A 13,202-nucleotide genomic window follows, 5' to 3' on the forward strand; every position below is an offset into this window, starting at 1 on the left:
GCCCAGACAAGGTCATTATGGCGCTAGACCTGCAGCTCAGCATCAGACTCCTTGGCATCAGGCATCCTATCAAGTACCATGGGGACAAGCATCAAGGCATTAGTATCAAGCCCCTTGGTCTCATGCTCCTCAGCATCAGCGGCCTTAGCAGCGGTTTGTACCAGCCAATCACAGTGGCGTCTACAAGATCAAACCCAAGCAAGTGAGAAGGCCTCAGAAGATGCAAGAAGAACAATACTCCAGTGAGCCTCCTATTTGGATGCAGAATATGATGGAGTGGATGATACAGTCTTGCCAGCAACCACCCACTGGAAGGCAGACTTGGATTGAGAAGGACAGTTACCCTATGAGGGGGAACTAACACACCTAGCAGGTTCGGGTGTTTATGCCTAGGATTTGGTTCCTAATCCTATGGCATCAGGTTAGATTGCTTATTTTACTTGATATATCTTTATATGCAATCTAGGAACCAGGTATGTTTGCCCCATATGTCTCTTGAGAGAATTATGCAGGTATTTATTGGGGAAGACAGAAAAAGCAGGTCGAACGACTGTTTTTCTGTGTTGGCACCATCGAGCGTTCACAGGTTTGATCTTGCCTTTGCATATGATGTCATTTCCATATTGCATGTTTTGTTTTAAATAAAAAAAATTGGAGAATTTGCAGGATTAATCTTTCTCTTGGCTTATTAGATATTGTATGTATCTTCACCTGATATCTCAATTCTGTGAGCATCAATACTTTGCTTAGATGTATTTGAGAGTTTTATGATGATTTTGGCCAAGTGATTTTCCTGTTTATGCAAGAGTAGGATAGGTTCTTTCCTCATGCGATGAAAAAGTGCACTATCCGAGACTCCCTAAAGGTACATCTTTCCTTCTCTGACTATTTGCTTCTAGAATTTTTGAATAAGAGAAAAGGTTTGTGATAAGATGGTCAAATTGACCACAGGCTAGTTGAACCTAGGATCTAAAAACTCTGGCATTTCCTCTAGCTTGCAGCACCATAAGAATTGAGCAGTTATTCGTATGACTTGTGTGCTTTCTCCGATAACCAAATCTTCAATATCCATGACCATTCATCAAAACAAGTAAAAACCCATTCCTTACGTATAATCGGCCATAACCATTAAGGGCTACCCAAAAGTCAACACCAAAAATCCAACCATACATCATACGACCATAGGAATCATGAGTTACCAAATCAACCCAAAACACCAATAGATAAACTACGAACATTACACACCACATAAAAACTATACCCCTTCAAAATCTCACTCTCTATTCGGCTACCACATCAAAGGATCCCAAAAATCAATTTTGGATTCCCATCAAACGATACTATGAAAACTCAATTAAAATCCACCAATCCAAGCCCTAACTCACCTCCATAAACATTATCAAAATGCTTCCATAAACACTGCCCACACATATATAAACATAATCCAACAATTTCCATTATGAAACTAACACCCAAAGGTCACCTAAACCGATAATCCATAACAAATCAATATACCCATACAAGCATAACAAGAAATCCAACCATTCGGCCATAACCTAAAAATCAATTTCCGTTCTCAGTTAACATTAACCCTAAAACACCAAATCCAAACATTAACCCATAAAATCACATTCTCATTAGTAAAATGCCCACATATACACATACATAATCGGCAAACTCAAGGAGGCCATCAAAGTATCATTTCGGTTATCACAAATATATGGACAAAATCAAACTCAATCCAAATAACCACCACAATCTCCTTTGAAATCAAACCCAAAAAACCCATTCGGTTAACCCAATAAGAATCCCCTTGAAACCTTCAAATTTCATACCCAAAAATAATCTTAATCGAAACAAAACAATGGCCATAAAAAGTACCAAAACCGAAACCATATAAAGGGGAAAACATCATCTGGCCAACCCCCAAACTAAAAAGCCCTAAAATTTCGACCTAAATCCAACCCAAAGAGAACCCATCCGATTCTAACAAAAAATCTAGGGAATCCAAGAAAAATCAAAGACAAGAAAGAAGAGGAATTTTACCTTGAACTCCCGCATCTTTTGGTCTCAGTTTGTGCAGGAGAATCACTCACTCTCAACAGCCCAAGCTCTCGGGTCAGTGGTGGAAACTGAAGAGAAGGAGAGAAGGGAAGAGGAGGGCATCGGTGTTGCTGGCGGAAGAAGAAGAAGAAGATGGGAGGGAGAGAGGGGTTTGGACGAGAGGAGAAACCGAGAGAGGGAGGGGCTGCGTCGGGCCGAGCAGAACAGGGAGAGGGGGAGGAGATCCGGTCGAACGGGGGAGAGGGTGTGGGTTGGGTGGAGCCGAGAGAGATGAGGGAGAAGAAAGAAAAGGGAAGAGAGAAAGAGGGGCATGCGGGCTACTGGAGGGGAAGGAAGGAAGAAAAGAGAAAGAAAAGAGGGAACGTGTAGCAGGGAGGAAGAAAAGAAAGAAAAGAGGGAAGAAAAGAGAGGTGCGGGTGAGGGGAGAGAGATCTGGGCGGTCCAGAGAGAGAGAGAGAGAGAGAGAAAAGAATAGAAGAAAAGGAGATAAGGTGGGACACGTGGCACGAAGTGAGAGGCTAAGAGAAGATAAGGATATCCTCTCTAGCCAATCAGATGATGCCACGTGGCAGAGGGAGATTGTCTTTTATTTTAATGCTTAGACTTCTATAAATTATGCTATGACCCCATAAAATTAAAACTTTATCATTTAATAATTAACATTTCGCCCCACATATATTTAGACTATATTTTACTAATGCGATTAATTATTTATTTCACTAAGACTCTTTATTATTTTCTAAAGACCCATTAGAAATATTTTATTATTCTAATTCCATTATTTCATCTGAACTCATTTATACATTGACAATATAAATATTGTTACTTAAAATCTACTATTGGTTCCATCTAATTAATAAATATAATTTATCAATTGCTAAATGCCCTATTTATTTTCTTGGTCTTTACATGTGAAATCAGTAACAGTACATGATAGTGATTTTGTCCAACAGAATGCAGCTAACACAAAAACTAACAAACTGTTTTGTGGCATATTTTGTTGGGTCATATGGGTGAGCGGGGTATGTTAGAACTTCATAAGAGAAATCTATTGAAGGGTGTCAAAAACATCCAAACTTGATTTTGTAAGTTCTATATTCTGGGGAAGAAGAACCAGGTGCAATTCAAGACAACCACACAGAAGACAAAGGGTATTCTGGATTATGTTCATTCTGATGTTTGGGGACACATGAGGACAGCATCATGGGGAGGACATATGTATTTCTTGACATTTCTTGATGATTTTTCTAGAAAAGTTTGGGTGTACTTCATTGCGCACAAGTCGAAGACGATTGCCAAATTCAAGTTGTGAAAACCTAAAGTGGAGAACTAGACTGGGAGAAAGATCAAGTGCCTCGGGACAGATAATGCTACTGAGTACACAAATGACAAGTTCAGGGATTTCTATGAGCAGGATGGGATAAAGAGACATTTCATAGTATGCATGACACCACAGCAAAACAGACATCTGTGCGAACATCAAATCCATGTGGTTCACATCTGATGCGTTGTTGGACATGATGGAAACATTGCTTGGCGTTCGGACACTTCCTCTGGCCATCCGGATGGTCACTAGGGAAAACCATTGTCTGGTGTCCGGACGATCTAAAGGAAAAACCGAATTTGACATCTATAAAGTTGCCAGAATCTTCCTCATATCAGAATCTTTCCTTTCATTAGTAGTAAATTGCAGATTTTTCCTTGTACAGTACTTTCCATGCTGAAATATATATTCTGCAATATTCTCCAAAAAAAGGCTTCTGAATTACAGTGTCCCTCAAAACTCAGGAAGTGTTTTTGTCTGCTAGAATGTAGCTAATGAAATGAACAAACTCCACCTTTGGCCATCCTGGGACAAAAATATATAATCGATGGAAAAAGAAATAATCTGTCCTAAAAATAAAAATTACTCCCCCTTTTTGTCTCAAAAGGACAATGGGTAAACAGAGTAATAAACCCACAAAATCTAACATCCAAAAAATTTGGAATGTAGTAAAGTTCAAGAAAAAGAGCCCAGACATAAACAGTTTATCAAATAAAACTGATAAAAATATGAAGTGACAGCACTTAATCCCCAAACAGCTTTCTTAAAGAGAAAAGAAAGACATGCAGAGTGATTCTTTCACACATAGAGTCAGAGCACATATGTATAAAGAATGGATAAGACAGTTATGAAGCAATTCAAACATATTCAAGAGAGATGAGTAATTTATGAGCACCAATTTCTCTGCAGAATTTATACTATGTTCAATTTACTCAACTCATGCAATGCGTGTCGTGTGTGAAAGCTTTTTCAATAAGGCATATGTTTATTGATAAGGTTGAAAACATTGAATTTTCTAAATAAGAGAAATTATTGTTTAATTAGTCAAAAGTCAAACATTATCTTAGTAGGGCCTAGCCACCCTCATCTGATACACTTTCCCTAAGAAGCAGCACTTTTTTTTTTACTTAGTCCGTTAGTGATTGTCTCTTTCCGCAATGAATTGACCACTAACTCTTTCTATAGGGACATGTGTAAGAAATTATTTAACAGCACATTCAGTAGTGGATTTTTTTTGTATCCATATATTCTAAGAATTTTATTGCTTTTTAATATTTGTTCTACAACCTAGAAAGAATGGCAGAATTTTTAGGTTATAGGTTCAACTAGTGAGTTGGTCAATTTGACCATCTAGGCAAAAATTTATCTCTTAATAAAATTTTCAGTGTCAAAAACTAGAGATAAAAGAATTTACCTTAAGGGAGCTTTGGATAGTGCACAAATTCATCACATGAGAGGAATAAACTATCTAGCTTTCAGATGCAGCAGAAAAATTTAAGCATATATCAAATTTAAATCATCTTAAGGACATGTAAGGATATGTCATCAATGCACACAAACCGAGATATTGATTCTAAATACATAAGATATTTGATGATATGTATAAAGAATTAGTTGCAACATCAACCCCCCCCCCCACTTTTTTTTTTTTTTTGAAAAATAAAACACACTTCAACAGAAAAACAACAAAAACTTGCTTTTCAGATAAGAAGATAAAATCTAATTCTAGCATGTAAGGTAAAATCAAACATGTCTTCATAGAAAGGTTTTGAATTTACCAAGACAGAAAAACAACTGCCCAACGTGCTTTTTTTGTTATCCTCATATATACGTGCATAAAATTTTTCTAAAAGAAGCTAGAGAATAATGAGGATAAAGTTCCAAGCAGAGATACAAAGCATGATCAAAGCAATATGTCAATGAGAAAAAAATATGCAATGCATAAATCCAGACATGCTCTAGAATAGGAACCATGATCCTACGTGTCCTGAGTACTCACCTACCATTAGGTGAGTCCACTCCCCCTCAAGGGGTGAATGATCTCATCCTTCCTTACCCATACCTTTCTTACCTTTGGGGTAGGGTTGTAAGCCTTGTCCAATCTGTCCAACCTTATTAGGACAGTCTCCATCATGGTTTCAAGCTCTTCATAAATCTAATTTGGCTTGGGCTTGTGAGGCTTCAACTTGAAGTATTTGGCCTTGGTGTGGCCATTCTTGCCACAATGGCAACATGAAGGAGGAACCCATTGTAAGTATTGCCGCTTTGGCTGAGGAGCATGATGAGGCTTGGAAAGTTTAGAGCCAGATTTACCTTTCTTTGGCTCTTCTTGATCCGAGGCTTCTGAGTGCGAATCTGAGGACAGTGTGGCTTGATATGACCAATGACGCCACAATGATGGCAGGTAGGCAAGCTCTTTGATTTGGAATGCTTCATTACATATACTACAAGTTTAATGTTAGCATTCTCACATGCATTCTGAGGCTCTGCAACTTCAGGCTTTACAAAGACACTCTTAGAAGCAGAAGCAATATTAGAAGTAGGTACAACAGATTTATCAAGTAATTTAACTTCTAAGTACTTGATTTTCTCAATTAATTTGCTTCTTTCATTTTCCAAATTATTTAGCTTTTTCTCATGCAGTAGGTTTATTTCCCTTAATTCCATAAATTACTCAATCAACTTATTGTAAACCTTCTAAAGCTTATCTTCTTATTCACTATTTGCATAATACTAATCATCAGACTCATGAGGACTATTATAGGAAGCAGCAAGAGCAAAGAACTTATAATTCGTACTTGGAGTTTCTTCATCATTACTTAGGATAGCATTGTAGGCCATACCTTTGAATTTCATATTTCCACGGTCAGCTCGCTTATGACCATATCCCCGACATTGAAAGCATTGAATTCCGTGAGGATTCTTTTCCCTTTTCAAGAACTTTTTGAATTTCCTAACAACCAAGGCTAGGTCTTCATCATCCATTGATTCTTCATAAGAGAAATCCTTTATCTCTTTTCAGTTTTGAGAGCCATGGATTTTGCCTTCTTGACAGAGGGCATGGAAAACTGATAGGTTTGAAGAAAACCCACAAGCTCTTCAATTTTTATGTCATCCAGATCTTTGCTTTCTTCAATGTAGGTAACTTTAATTCTACACCTTTCAGGCAAAGATCTTAAAATCTTTTTAATGAGCTTAGCATCACATACTTTCTTTCCAAGATTTATCATGGAATTTCTCAAATTATTGATCTTGAAGTAAAACTCATTAAAAGTCTCATCCTCTAACATCTTAATTCATTCAAATTGAGAAACCAACATTTGAAGTTTGGTAGATTTAACAATTTTAATGCCTTCATATGTGGTTTCTAGGACTTCCCATGCTTCCCGTGCAGTTTAACAATGTGAAATTCGGGAGAATTCAGATGGTGAAAGTGCTTAGTAGATAGCATTTATGGCTTTATCATTTGAAATACGCGATTGAGTTTGAGGAATAGTCCATTAAGCAATTGGTGTCTTTGGTGGAATCCATCCAGATTCAACAATATGCCAAACGTTTATAGATTTAAAAAAAAAATCTCATGCGCGGTTTCCAATAGCCATAATTAGAACCATCAAAGGCAGGGACAAAATTAAAATTTAAAGCCATGAGAAAGAAGAGGAGTCAAGGATAACTCTAAGGAATTTAATCCAAACATGAGTGAACCCACTCTGAAACCAATTGAAAAATAAAGACTCATTTGTGTGTGCGTGTGATCAACCAATAAACCAAAATATAAAATACGGAATGCAAAGAATACAGATTTTTTGGTGACGGAGTGGAAACTCTTTGTATCAAAGAAAAAAACCACTCCAGGGCAGCCAAACCCAAGCAATCCACTATTTAGAAGAAAAAGCTAGTTACAAAGCAGTCGTACTCACATACCCCTAATGCAGTAGTCGTACTTCTAACTCTAATACGCATCTATACGTGAACACCTCTCAACCAGACCCTCTATCTAAAGAGTACTTCTATGGATTCCTTTAACTTAGAGCTCATGTCTAAGTTAGACTTCAATTGGTTGATCAAATCACACAATAAAAGCTCTGAGAGAGTTAGCACATTCTAAACACCATCTCTTAGCACAATAGAGTTCAATATCGAATTCCTTACAAAACACAGCCTCCAAGCCTCTTTAAATAGGCTCCAAAAATCCTAATTCTACTCAAATTCGGATTTTCCTAGGGGCGTCCGAACAGGAGCAGGCGTTCGGCTAGTAAGCAGCATTCTCCATAAGTTTGCTGGCTGACGTCCGGACGGCTTGTCCAGTGTCCAGACGGTAAGCAAAACCCTTCCACTGTTTGCAATCATCGCATTTACGTTCGAACACTTGTGCGAACATTTTCTCTTTGTGGGTTGCATCCACTGAGCCTCCAAACATCTGTGCGAACATCAACACCATGTGGTTCACGTCTGATGTGCTGTTCGGACAGGACGGAAACACTGCTTGGCGTCCGGACACTTTCCTCTGACCGTCTGGGCAGTCACTAGGGAAAACCACTGTCTGGCACATCTGGCCATCCGAACGGTCTAAAGGGAAAACCAACTTTGACATCTGTAAAGTTGCCAGAATCTTCCTTGTATCAAAATATTTCATTTCTTGAGCAATATATTGCAGATCTTGCCTTATACAATACTTTCCATGCTGAAATATATATTCTGTTATATTCTTTGAAAAAGACTTCTGAATTATAGTGTCCCTAAAATGTCAGTTTCTAGAAAATGAAGTATTTTTGTCTTCCAAAATGTAGTCAATAAAACCAACAGAGTATATTATGGATACTTTCCTTCTTAATATGATATGAATCCAATACTACTTAGATCTCTTGCCATTCATATTCTGTATATGATGTTGATTATTTTCTTGTATAATTTGATATTATTCTATAATATTTAGTATTAATTGTGTGATATCATTTTTATTGTATTTCAAATTCTGATTGGCCTTCTTCTACTAGAACTAGGCCTAGTTTGTGTATAGCATATAGTTATATAAACATATTGTTCTCTTTTCTCCACTTTTCTGTAGCTATTTCTACATAGAGCATATATGGATTGATTCATGTTTGTGTACCACTTTCGAGGATGCCTTTTTATTAGGGAAAGTATTTTTAATTCTCAATCAATTAGAACACATTCACATATAATATGTGGGCTATCAATAAAAGGGCTAAGTTGAGAGCATGGACCATGTTTTCTATGATATTAATAATGATAGTTTTTTTTATTTTTCTCTCAAAAAAAAAATCAAATCTTATTTCACTTTTATATCACATCAATAACTTCTTATTACTATTTAAACAAAAAATCCGTAACAAAACTATTTACCAAACACACCCAGTATATCGAAAAGGGTTGATGACTTGGGATATGTGAATTGTGAATTAAATAAAGTTTGAAAGTCAATGCTATATGCAAAAACTGTTTTTTTTTTTTCTTAATCTTTTTCTCCTCTTGAATTCAGATTATTTTTAGATTTTAAAAAAAAATTAAAAATTAAAAAATAAAAATTAAAAAAAAAAAAAAAAAAAAAAAAAAAAGGAAGAAAAAAAGAGAGGAGGAAAGGCCATGGAAAACTCTTTATAAGTCACAAGTATGTTTATATCTCCTAGTTATTTGTTGTAACTCATTTAACAACAAATGAATCTAACCCTTTTATTATTATTATTATTTTTTTTTTTTATCATGGATGGGTATTGTGGGCACCAACTATTAAATTCCATACAATCAGTCAACTTTTTTAAAAATAAAAATAACTACCTTGTAGTACAAAAGGTGGTGATAGCCATGACCCATTTTCTTTGTTGGGGGGGGGGGGGGGGGGGGGTTGTAATAGGTTGTAAAAGTACGTTTTGTCATACAATTTTTATGAATAAAAAGTATATTTTTTTAAACAAAATCATAATTATGGGTACCAACTAACTATTGAATTTCATATGGTTCTTCAACTTTTGTAAATTAATTGCCCAATAAAGGGGGTTTAAATAGGTTGTAAAACTTGCGGCATCTAGGGATATCCCTCTTGGGGCCATTGATGATATTATCGGCATTCACGAGCTTCAATTTTTTGAATTAGTAATTTGAGATAAAGGAGTTGGGCTTTCTCAGCTACTTCCTTGGGTTGGAAGTGTCTTTTAGTTTTGATGGTTACTATCTCTCTCAGGCTGAATATCCTTCTGATCTTCTCTCTCGAGTCAAACTTAGTGATAGTAAAATTGCTGATAGTACCCTTAAGATGAATTCCAAAATTGAAGCCACTACTAGTGAGTTACTTTTGAATAGGTTGGCAATTTTTGAAACGACTTGCGAATCCAATACGAACACGACACAAAATTATAGGGCTTGGGCTTAGGCTAAACGGGTTTGAGTCATAAACAGGTTAATCCGTTTATGACCCGTTAACTCGTTTCTGACACATAAGCCTATTTATGACTTGATTAGATAAGTGGGTTGACCCGCCCAACCCGTTTAGCTAATCATGTCGGGTTCGGGTTGGCCTAAACCGGTTGGTGTGTCAAACGGATTGACTTGAACACGACCCGATAACCCGTTTTTCCAACCCTACTTTTGATCGAATGCCATATTCTATCGACAATTAGTTAGAAGTCCCATCTATCTTATTATCACAAGACCATATATTGCTCATGTAGTTTTTCTTGTCAATTAGTCCATGATCAAGCCGTACTTAGTTCACTATGCTGTTGTTTTTTCGCATCCTCTATTAAGTGAATGGCATATTATTTCACTATCTACATTTCTTCTCTCATTCATCTTTGGACTTATATGTGTATGCATATGCTAATTGGGCAGTTGATCCTATATATTGATGGTCACTCCACCACAGGCTACTGCTTCCTATTGGGTGATTTTTATCTTTTTTGGGCATAGCAAGAAATAATATGTTGTTGTTCGCTCTAGTATTGAAGCTAAGTATCGGGCACTTAATGACACCACCTTCTAACTTCTTTGGTTACAATGGGTCTTACAAGAAATGGGTGTTCCTTAAACTTTTAGCTCTCATATTTTCTGTGACAATCACAATGCAATTCAAATTGTCGATAATGATGTCTTCCACGAGCATACGAAGCACATCGAGGTTAACTATCATTTTGTGCTTCGTCTTCTATTTAAGGAACTCTCCGCCACTGTCCTATTGCATTTGTTGACCAGCTCGCTGACATGTTCACCAAAACACATCCACCTAGACATTTTTGTGACCTAATTTCTAAACTCATGATGGTTTTTACGTTACCACATTGAGTTTAGGATATGTTAAAGTATATTATGGATACTTTCCTTCTTAATCTAATATGAATCCAATACTACTTACATCTCTTGCCATTCATATTCCGTATAAGATGTTCATTGTGTGATATCATTTTTACTGTATTTCATATTTTGATCGGCCTTATTCTGCTACAACTAGGCCTAGTTTGTGTATAGCTTATAGTTATATAAATATATTGTCCTCTTTTCTACACGTTTCTTTGGCTATTTCTACATAGCGCATATATGGATTGATTCATGTTTGTGTACCACTTTCAAGGATGCCTTTTTATTAGGGCAAGTATTTTTAATTCTCAATCAATTAGAACACATTCACATGTAATACGTATGCTATCAATAAAAAGGCTAAGTGGAGAGCATGGACCATGTTTTCTATGATATTAATGACGACAGTTTTTTTATTTTTCTCTCACAAAAATTTAAATCTTATTTCACATTTATACATATGATCACTTTTTATTACTATTCAAACAAAAAATTCATAACAAAATTCTTTACCAAACACATCCAGTATGTTGAAAAGGGTTGATGACTCGGGATATGTATATTGTGAATTAAATAAAGTTTGAAAGTCAATACTATATGCTGAAACTTTTTTTTTTCTTAATCTTTTTCTCCTCTTGACTTCGGATTCTTTTTGGATTTGACCAAGGAAGAAGAAGAAGAAGAAGAAGAAGAAGAAGAAGAAGAGGAAAGGCCATGGAAAACTCTTCATAAGTAACAAGTATGTTTATATCTCCTAGTTATTTATTATCTCTCATTTTACAACAAAGGAATCTAACTTTTGGCACCAACTATTAAATTTCATACAGTTAGTCAACTTTTTTAAAAATAAAAAATAACTGCCTTGTAGCACAAAAGGTGGTGATAGCTGTGGCTTCTTTTTAAACAAAATCATAATTATGGGTACCAACTATTCAATTAGATATGGTTGGTCAACTTTTGTAAATTAACTGCCAAGTAGAGGGTGTTTGAATAGGTTGTAAAACTCTGTTTGGTTATTTATTTTTGCACGTAAAAAGTGTACTTTTTTTTTTTAACAAAATCGTAGTTGTGGGCACCAAGTATTGAATTTCATATATTGTAAATTACTTTTGTGGGGGGGTGGAGTTTTAAATAGGTTCTAAAGATATGTTTAGACATTGATTTTTGCACGTAAAAAGTGAATTTTTAGACAAAATCGTAATTGTGGGCACCGACTATTGAATTTAATACAATTAGTCACATTCTTTCCTAAATTAACTACTACAAAAGGTGGTGATAGCCGCGGTCCCATTTCCTTGGGGGGTGGGGGTTATAAGAGGTTGCAAGAGTCTGTTTGGTTTAAATAAAATCGTAATTGTGGGCACCAACTATTGAATTTCATACAATTAGTCAACTTCTGTAAGTTAACTGCCCTTTAAGTACAATCCAAGAAGGGGAATATAATCATTTCCATTTCAAATTACATAAATATTATCGATTTATTTTATGGTCAAAATTTAAAGTTGATGTATCTAATAAATAGTATTAAATTCATTAAATGAAATGAAAATGATCATATTCCAACCGAAGGAGGGAGGGGGATAGGTTGTAAAAGTCTGTTTGGTCACTAATTTTTTGCATGTAAAAAGTGTAATTTTAAAACAAAATCATAATCGTGGACTCCAACTGTCGAATTTTATATGGTTATATAGTCGACTTTTGTAAATCAACTGCCCTTGTTGTAAAAAAGGTGTTGATAGCAACAAAATTGTAGAAAATGTTTTGTTTGAGAGAGTTTTTGAAAGAAAAAAAAGGACGGTCTAAAAACATTTTTTTTTAAAAAAAGGTAACGTCTTTTAAATCGCAAATAAGGGAGTGTGTTATTAAAAAGCACAATTTTAACTTAAAATGCCAATCGAACTGTGCGCGATTTTAAAAGATAAACCATTATTTAACCAAACACTAACCGTGTCTTTAAAAATCATGTTTTCATTAATTGTATTTTGAAATTATTATATATTTTTTTCAAACCGCTCATTTTGAAACTGTACGTTAAACCAGATGGACCCTATGAAACTCACTCAAGAGCCAAATAGTTTAATGCACAAATTATTTATTCATGGCAACTGAAGTAAATATTAAAGCTCCGTTTATTTCAACGTAAAATGTTTTATGGAAAACTTTTTCCCTATTTTCTGGTGTTTGGTTCAATAAAAAATCGTGGTCAAACAAAAAACATTTTTTGGTTGATCAAGAGAACCTTATTTAATTTTCATAAAATTGGTTTCTCTTTATTTATTTATTTTTTTTTTAAAAAAAATATATATATATCCGTAAAGCATTTATTTATTTCTTTTACACACTCTAGCTCGCAGTTCATTTTTCATTGCCACCAAAGTTTGCAGTGGTAACATTAAACCCCCGCCAGTTCCGCTGGAATCCTCCATCGGCCGCCAGCTTTTCCACCGTCGTTGATTTTCCTTACATGCCTAATATATCCCGAAAAATATTCTACTTCCAACAC

The sequence above is a fragment of the Alnus glutinosa genome, chromosome 6 (genome assembly GCF_958979055.1).
Source record: "Alnus glutinosa chromosome 6, dhAlnGlut1.1, whole genome shotgun sequence".
Classification (NCBI taxonomy): Eukaryota; Viridiplantae; Streptophyta; class Magnoliopsida; order Fagales; family Betulaceae; genus Alnus; species Alnus glutinosa.